The sequence below is a fragment of the Schistocerca gregaria genome, chromosome 10 (genome assembly GCF_023897955.1).
Source record: "Schistocerca gregaria isolate iqSchGreg1 chromosome 10, iqSchGreg1.2, whole genome shotgun sequence".
NCBI classification, from domain to species: Eukaryota; Metazoa; Arthropoda; class Insecta; order Orthoptera; family Acrididae; genus Schistocerca; species Schistocerca gregaria.
In genome coordinates, this window is record NC_064929.1 from 65993658 (window position 1) to 66003919 (window position 10262).

Below are 10262 nucleotides of genomic sequence, written 5' to 3' on the forward strand. Positions count from 1 at the left end.
ATACATAGTAGTGTAATTTTATTCCCTGATGGTGTTTTTCTGTAGAAATCTGTTGCACATACATGGCCTGGGGTATCAAAAGTAAAAGGATCTCAGTGTCCTTTAATGTCACTATCAAAATGAATAAATTTCTCTTTCATAAAAGGATCCAATCACAATCAATACCCATTGCTACAATGGGCACATTAAGTTGTCTCACTTTAAAGAGGGGATCTGGAAAAGATAGAAATTAACATGCTATGCTGTTACACACATATTGGTGAAATTAAGCTGCATACCAGATTCTTAACGAGTGGACGCATTTTAGCCAGTCCCTACCAACTAAACCAATGATAATTTTTCTTCAAATTAAATAATTTCTGGCATATGTAATGTTTGGGCATTTTCTACCTTGTGGTTTATTAACATTCATACTAATCTGTAATGTATTTTCAATTAGTAACAAAATTTGTGTTATCAAAATCAATGAAGCAAACTGATCAATTGTTTTCATCATACACGTTCTATCACAATATGTAAAAGAAAACAAGATATTGATGAGAAAAGTGGTGTCTCGAATAATTATGAATGTCTTCACTTAACATTTTGTATCACTGGTTCTCCAAGAGGGGCCGACCATGATAATCGACATTTTTGAAAGCCTGAAACTGTCATTAAGTCTTTAAATATTGTAGTGAAACAGTGCACCACTTAACGTATTTTTTCATGCTTTGGGCAAAGTTTCAAGAATTTCTGATCATCATGATCAAATATTTACATTAGCATTTGTGTGTTGTGCTACCTGTCTTGCATTGTAGCCGTCTTTTGTGATTATAAAATTGTGCCTTTTCCATTATGCCACCATTATTCATATTGTTTGTGAAATCTCTCTCTCTCTCTCTCTCTCTCTCTCTCTCTCTCTCTCTCTCTCTCTCTCTCTCTCTCTCTCTCTCCCCTGTTTCATTATGTAAACCAGAAACATTTGTGTGACAGTAGTGGTATCAACTAACGCTACAAGTGGTAAGTCAACGAAACACTTGAAACATGCGTTCGAGTAAACCCACAGGGTTCCGGTAGTCAAAAATACCACGAAGCTCTGCATGCGCAGTAGAGAGAGTTCGAAAACAATTGCACTCAATTGTGATAGGTTTACTCGAACGAACCTAATAACTAACTGGGGAATAAAATGGTGTCATACAAGGCATGCACAGATTTAACCCATGGTTAGCCTATTACTCAGTTAGCTATCCCCGGATTTAACCCAAATTATACAACTGGTCCTACACCGACTTTTTCATTATAGTATGGTTTACGAAATTCCAATGCTCTTGGAGTAGTATTGTCTAGTCCTGTTTATTTTGTGACATAATGTAAGCTCTCTTAAAGCTATATGCATACAAACAAATGAATAAGCAGTCAAATTTGGTCAGTAGTATTGAATAAAATGTTTTGACAGCTTTAGGAGAAACACAATGTTTTTCGATCACAAGACATGTTTCAAAAAATGTGTGGTATGTGGTTGAGGCTTGAGATTATTTCTTAATTTTTGTTGTTTATGTCTTGAATGTGGCTGAGCGGTTCCAGGCGCTTTAGTCCAGAACTGCGCGACTGCTATGGTCGCAGGTTGAAATTCTGCCTCGGATATGAATGTCTGTGATGTCCTTAGAACTACTTAAAATCTGAGGTCATCAGTCCCCTAGAACTTAGGTTAGTTAGGTTTAAGTCCCATAGTTCTCAGAACCATTTTTGAATGTACAAAATGCCATTCTCAGGTAAATTGCAGATTGGCAGCACACTGTGTTTTATCATTGTAGCTCCCCAGAAGGCTTTATGTTTACTCCTGGAGTAGAATATAAACCATCAATTACACAGATTCTTGGCTTCACAAATAACCTTGTTAATTTTTTATAGAGTTTGAAAAAGTCTAGTACTGGTGTGTACAAACTGTTTTTATATCTGCATGAAATTTGTATTCTTTCTTAATAGCTTTTTGCTGTACTGTGTGAATAAACCAGAGTAAGAATTTTTTAAAAAAAATTGTTATATCTCTAAACAGCAAAATATTAGGATACCTTGTGATTTCGAGTCTAGTTTTGAAATGGATATTATGCCAAGGCCTGCTTCCTTATTTTGCATTCTTTATCTGCGTAGAATATTATAAAACAATTACCGTAAGTACAACAACTCCGTTTGTCCCTCAATAACAACATGCCGCAGTGCTGCACGTGGTCATGTAATGCCCCACTACCCACACAAAATTTCAAACAGAAATGTGACAAAAGGCTTATTGAGTAGAGTCAACACAAAGTACGGGCTTCCTACGGCATCGTAGCTGCACATGCACAGTAACACCTGTTTTCTGACGCACTCTGGCAATTGCCCAAATGAACCTATTTCTTACAGCTCGCAGAAGAAATATTGTGAATGGTGGTTTGAGAAGCATTGCTTTCAAAGTAAATTTCGTTTTACAAAAGATGAATTATATTGTGTGTGAAAATGTGCGATGAATTTCTTACATTGCAGAATGATTGACTCTTGATTCGAAACTTAAAGCTTCGAGGACTAGTCACTTAGATAATGCTAAATGATTCACACCAGAGTTAAAAACACATTTTTGTCAATCTTATATTGTACATGAGTAGTTTTAATTCTAGTTTGGTACCTTACACTAATCTCTAATTTTGGTTTTTGTTAATATTGTACATAACATTTTATCATCCACAGTATGAACTTTTTTGTCCCATCTGCTCATGCACTGGGAGATACTGTGTAGAATTCTTCTTCTGTTACAATTTTTAGGGATGCAGGAAATCATCATATAAGTTTTGAGGTTTTGTAAGTCCCTTAGCAATGCTTCTATTACTTTTATACCAGCATATTTAGGTCCGTTTTCAAAATTTGAGGTCTGTGTGAAGTGTACCGCAGTTATTTTCTGTTCCTTGTGTTATGCAGATGAACAGTCATATTGGTCTTCAATATGTAGTGATAGAAACATCAAAATATTAATTTCGTACAAGATTGTTTTGTCTTCTTTTTCAATATAATTCAAATTACTTTATTCTGTAGTGTGAATATTCTTTCCATTCCTGTGATGGTTGAGTAGATGTGCGTACTGAGCCAGTTCTTTCATTACAAATGTCATTGAACTTTGCTCGTTGAATACAGTATTATGCTTCCTGTCTATCGTTATACCATTACTTAAAATTGTAGCATATTTGTGTTTGATATACCTTAAAGGACAACACATGCAAAAGACCAATGTTCTGTGTGAAAGCTTAGCTTTTCTTGTAGCTCTACTGTAGGTATATTAATTTAAACCTTTAACTTTTCCTATTTCTGTGTTTGCACTACTCTACAGTGATGTTGCTATTGGGTGACTACACCACATGGCCTGTGCTCTGAATATCTATTGGAATTGCAGCCAAGATCACATGACATTACCTAGGATCGGCTGACAAAAACGCATTGGAATCTCTATTTCAATATTTTGGAAACTAACATGCTGTATTTGATGGAATTTGTATTTATACTTTCATCATATCAAAATATGGATTGTCCTTACTGATGGGTTTTGTTTCCAAAAGTGCCAGGAAGATCTATAATAGTGTATAAAACCTTTACCATTCAAAGGATTTAGGGATTTTACACTTATGAGGTAAAGTGTACTTAACATGGACAAAGTATCTTTTTACCAGGGAAAACTCGTGTTTTTAACTGACAAACATCTGGGGCTTTTTTGTTTTGTTATCAGTGTATACACCATGTGATCATGTGTGTCAGTAATTATGTTTTATTGTAAATGTGTTGTGTGTTCAATAAAATCAATTCTAAACATACTGTAAAGTTATAATTGGCAAAATGTGTTCAGAGCATTATTACTTAAACGGTATTTTGTACACGCGTAGTTGTGCTACGCACTCTACGTTGACAATTCTCGGTGAGTGTCAAAGGCACTGAACAAACTGCCCTACAGTTGTTATATTTGTACCATTGCAAGCTGCTCTAACCATGTCAAATTACAGAAAGATAGGGATGAGCGCGCTCAGTTTAATGTTCCATGGGGCACATGCACAATAAATCATGGAATAAGTCATTTTGTATTCACATCTCAAATTATTTTGTAATTATGTCTACATGCTGACCATTTTATAATGATTTTCTGCCTGATAAAAAAATTATGGTTGCAGCATTCTGAACCCCCCCCCACCTCAGTGTGCATTTTTGAGTGTAATTATGTCCATCATTGTTCCTATTGAACTGTGGTGTCAGCTTTTACAACAAATTTCACGAGGAATAAATATACTGTAAAGCAGTAGTCAAAATGCCTGACAGATGTCTACAAGATGATCATGGTGTGAGCACCACTTTTTTTTTTACAGTACTTTTTGAGAACTGAAGATACTTTTAATGATAAATTAGTATATAGCATTAATCCATATGAAATTAGTGAATAAAAATATGCAAAATATTTCAACTTACTGATTTGGTTCTTCCCAAGATTTGTGTTGATTGAAAGTGCAAGTTTGGCTTAACTAAGTTGTTCTAAAATGTGATTTTGTGAGTTTCAATTCTCATCAATATTGACACCTAAGAAATTTGAAGTTCTCATTCTGTTACCTCATTGTGTTATTGTATCTCAGTACAGATTTCAAGGGTTACCAATTAACACACATTTAAAATGAGAATATTTTATTTCATTCTGAAGGTATATTGTTCTATGGAGACCATTGACATATTTTAAAGTTACACCAGATCATTTACAAAACAGTTCTAAAAATATACAATCAACACAAAGAAGTTTAAATCTTTTACACTAATAGAGAATCAAAGACAATACTAACAACTCATTTACAAACTGTAACTTCAGCTTCCAATCATGAACAAAGTGTATTTCATTTAGTGACCTGTACTATCAGCAACAGATATCTTAACTAATTAATGTGAAAAACAAAGCACTATATTTAAAACTATGTGGTAGCTAAATATATCACACCCAATTAAAAACTCAAACAATGTAAACAGGGTTTCATTAAGGTTTTGTACTGTGCTGTTGAACTGAACATATGAATAAGTACCTTTCAGTTAAACATTTCTGTTACAGTCATCAGCATCCACTTCCAAGCAATAATTTTCTAGTTAGATTAATTTTTGGAGAAGAGACAGGAAGTGGTTCACATGGTGATGCGAGTTATTTTCACACATTTTACTTTGCACAGTCGTCAGTTTAATTGATGAAAAACATTTGATAACCATTATTTTGGTAATTAAGTATAGTTATTTGGTAGATAATAAATTTTCACTACATTGGCAAATTATTTTAAAATTCCAAAACATATCAAAAACTGCTTTATATAAAATTAAGATGAATTATTTTTATTGCTAAGCGTCAATTTTCTTGAGCACACTACATATTTATATTAGTAATAATGATTTCAGACAAACTGTGTTCCCTGATATACCGTATACAATCCCTAAAAAGTTGATGTAAACATTTTGTTTGAATATATAAACCCAAAGAATATTACTATGTCTTCATTCACTACATAAGTTCATTTTACTCAATAATATATGTACATAGATAGCAAAAATATGTAAAAGGGTATAACAAAAGTACACAAGTGAAAATAGGTTTAGGGCACCTACAGAGCCTTCTGTATTTATACGTTATGAATCACTGGGTCAGTAGCCAAATTTACTTCTAACTCAAAAAGTATTGAAATTTCTCAATAGAGAAATGGCTGACAACAATAGTGTCCCTCCCTTTCTGCACGACTCAGTACCGTTCTCAGAAGACACTGAAGTCCTGCAGCTTCAGTTGTTCGCAGCACTGAAACAATCGCTGGCAATGTTGGTCGTGTGAGAGGGTCGAACATGTGCCCAACGTGGAGTATCCACACACTTATGTGAAGGCCTTCACTGGGTATGTACCTAAGTCAGCCGACATCTGTGGGTAACGTGTCAAGGCCGATGAAGCGAAGATTTTCATCCGTGGACACACAGTGGCAAGTGAAGTAGTACTTCTTGATTAGTTATGAGTTTGAAGAGACATCCACTGTTTGAGAACAGGACAGAGACTATCTTCTACTCCAAGATTCCCAAGTTGCCTGCTTGCACAAGCAATGAAGTCATACCATTGGATCCAGCTGGTGGCAAACAACATCCTGAAGGCCTTCAAATTGCTGCAGCACAGAGGTAGTCCAAAAGAATGTCACTGATGCATTCTTGAATCACAGCCTTTGGTGTCCGCTATTCCAGCAAGCAGCTGCAGCTTCAGTGTCTGAGACAAGCTCCTAGCATATGCCTCTGAGATGGACGATGCTGTCAAACATAGTAATGCTGCTTTACCTCAGATAGAAGTTGTGGCCAGAAGTACTGCAAGGCTGTGGTCAGGTGTTGCACACTTGTGACTTCCTTAGTAGCAAATAAGAAAGCACCTCTTCTTTCGTGACAAATGTAGTGCCTTGCATCCTTTTAACAGCGACTCTACAGCATCTGGCAGAGAATGAACTGGTCTCACTTCCCAGTAAAAGTCTGACACTTGTCCGACACAGCCACCCTCAATGTTTCAGTCATAGCCTCACTTCCAGTACCACTGTCAACACTACACGTGTGGTTTACAGTTATCACTTTTCCCCCATTTGTGTCTCAGTTGCAATTGTTCCTCAGCAGACCCCTTTGCAGTGTAGTTCTGTTAAAGTGTCCATGACAATAGGATATTGTAATGGTCATGAAACTGCAGTCCCTTACAGATAGAGTTCTTCAATTTCTGTGCCTCCACTTGTGCATGTGTCAGAATGAATCCTGTTCACATGTTGACAAATCCTCATCAGGGACATAGGACAGTATAGAAACTGAAGCAGCATGGAAACACTTTATGGAATGACGAGTGTTTGTGTCAAGTCTATCTGTTGTGTTATTTCACTGACCTCTGCTTTTCAAGAATATACATTTTCATAGATTGTGGTATCAGACAGGGGAAAAAAATGTAGTTTACAACAAGACCCTTTGGTTTGAAAAGAGGCTCTGAGGAACACAAACATGAGTGCATATTTTAAAAATAAGTGACCATTTAATACTTAAGTTTCCTGTGTTAACTTCTTTGAATGATACACAAAGTGCTTTAGAGAGCAAATTAAATGGGCGATGTTTGAACTTTTAGTGACTATTACACAATGTTCTTTCGACTGAGCCCACAGCATAGCACATGTCATCATGACATTTTGAATATATAAACATATAGCACTATAGTAAATGAACTGTCAAACGTCAAATCTTACTTCATTATAAAGAAATAAAAAACAAGTTTTGAAACACATTCCACGTGTTTGTAATTACTACATATCATGAAATAACTAGAAAATTAGGACAATAGCTGTCGTACAGACTATTAGACATACTGCAACTAATTTAGACCTCTTCTTTCCAGACTACTACAAAATGTTTAGTGCCAAATCAAAATTAGGCATATCCCTTCCTAGTGAAGTGTGTGCTTAGAAAGGTAATACTAGTTTTTAACAATTTTAGGTGCAGTAAGTCAAAGTACACTACTTCCTAGGTATTTCATAGTTACTTTCCACAGAGATGATCAATGCAAACCATACAAGAATGCGTTAAAAGGTTTCATTTTCCATTAACTTTGAGAACATGAACAGCATTCATGTTATCAGGGCTTTGGAGAGAAAGGGACTCAGAAGTTAAAGATATCATCATCATCCTCCACACAATTTACTTGTATTAATTATACTGAAACATTCTAAAATTATAACTACAAACGTACCCTATAGATAAAAATTAATCTTTACACTTCCCAGTTTTTATTGGTACATACTGGTGGTGTTTACAACAACTAGAACTCTTAATTTATAAAATTTTCAAAGACAGGGCACAAATTACCAGATAATATTTACAGTTTGTGAGCAACAATCTACTTCTTGTTGTAAAGAGGTACATAAAGTGATTCAAATGAAGTATATTTCCTCCTGCATTATAAGGATAAAGTACATCATTGTTTAATTACATAAACAGCAGCCTCAAAGAATAAAACATACACATCAACAAACTGTGAGTAGAGATGCTGATTCCATTGTGCATGTTCTTCAGTAAACAAATGGCTGGGAGAACAGAAATAAACCTCTACACAGCATACATTTGCTTTCATTTCATGCTACATGCTCATTTCCAGCTGTTTTAGAAGATTTACACAGTCAACTTATCCGAACATGCCCTCAGTTGAAATTAAATCAGAAATTTCTTGTGTAACAATCTATATTTGTATTGAAGTCTGCTGTATTTAGTATTTTTAACATTAACCATTGAATCAATAAGGAAAGGAAAGGTAATACTCAGTGGAAGCTCACAGATGTATCCAACTTTATAAGCCCTATATGACTGGGATACGGGATCCCTCTGTTGTTGTTCCATTCTTTGCTATTTATTTCTCAGACATAACTACTTGAATTATGAGGTCAGTATTGTGATACAGAGTCCCAGAAACAATATATCTGAATGAAATAATTCTTCCTCTTCATGCTGATACTCAACAATAAGACAATCCTTTGACACTATAATTTACTATCACAGCTACACATTACGACTACTGCACCATGAAATATACGATGCCACTCATTCAAGTACTATTTGTGTTGTAATAATCAACTAAAAGCTAAGTGGCTGGGGAAGAATTATTTCATACCCATTTGCAAGTGGTTAGAGACCTGATAACCTCCACTATACCAGAGAAAAACATGAACAATATACATAAGTAGTTGTATTTCTTGTTCCCACAGCAGTAGACTCTATATCCTGCAATTACAGCTGAGTACATATACTTAAGTGACTGCTTTCCACTGACAAATAGCTGGGATTACAAAGTATGTGTACAACTAATTATCTTTCTTACAACACAATAGTACAAATGAGTTTCTTTAACCGAATGTCAAAATCAAACAAGTGCCACCCCCCCCCCCCCCCCCCACACACACACGTATGCTGTACTTAGTTGACAGCATTAAAAATAAATAGAAGTTAAGTGATTTGAATAACCAAAACACTGTATTTTAAGATAAATGGGACACATGTAAGTAAACAACAGACAAAAAAAAATTGAAAACATTGTGCAACATTTTCTTCAGCTTCTAAATCACCGGCCTCGGCCTTGAAAATTCAGGTATTTACAAGATTGATTGTGATAATTGTCCCCAGCTTCTATCTTGGGCAGACTGGAAGAAGCTTTACAATAAAATACTCTGAACATGCTGATGCATTTAACCTCAAAAACTTAAACACCAGTAAATCTGCAGTAACCACCCACTCACAAGGATTAACAAACACACACTAACATTGACGATAACTTACAGAAATCACATACCACAAATAAACGCAAAATAATAGACCTCTGGGGGAATTAGAAATATATAGTCACATCCTCATTTTGTATTTCCCTCAGTTAACTTATAAGCTTTAAGGATCATAGACATATGTACACACATTTACATATATAGAACTTACTAATTTATAGTATACAATCTGATGGCTTTACAATTTTTCATCAAAATTTCCATTAAATAGTATGTTCACTCTCAGACTACAAGCATTTTTCTTTTATTAACATTTTGCACGTTGCGATTGTGTATACATTGTCTTTGATAACCGTAAGGACTACAACAAGACTAATCTGTACACATGTGAATGCTTAAAACTATTTCAACATTTATCTAAATGAATGCATGCCTATTAGCTCAATTTTATTAATAAAATAATTAATAAAATCCTAAAAATCCAAGGTCCCTCACAAGGCCTCACAACGGCTTCCATAGACTTACTCACTCCACCTGAGCCACGTACCCCTACCTTCTACCTATTACCCAAAATCCACAAAGAGAACCATCCTGGCCGTCCCATTGTAGCAGGCTTCAAAGCCCCAACAAAACGTATCTCAGCTCTGGTAGACCAACACCTCCAACCTATCACCCGCAGACTCCCATCATACATCAAGGACACAAACCACTTCCTAGAACACCTCAAATCCATTCCCACTCCTCTCCCACCTGAAACCTTTCTTGTCACCATAGATGCTACATCCCTTTACACAAACATCCCACACACCCATTGTCTCTCTGCCCTTGAGCACTACCTCTCCCAACGCCCACCCGAAGACCTTCCAAAAACCTTGTTCCTTATCACACTTACCAACTTCATCCTCACCCATAATTACTTCACTTTTGAAGGCCAGACCTACAAACAAATCAGGGTAACTGCCATGGGAACCAGGATGGCTCCGTCCT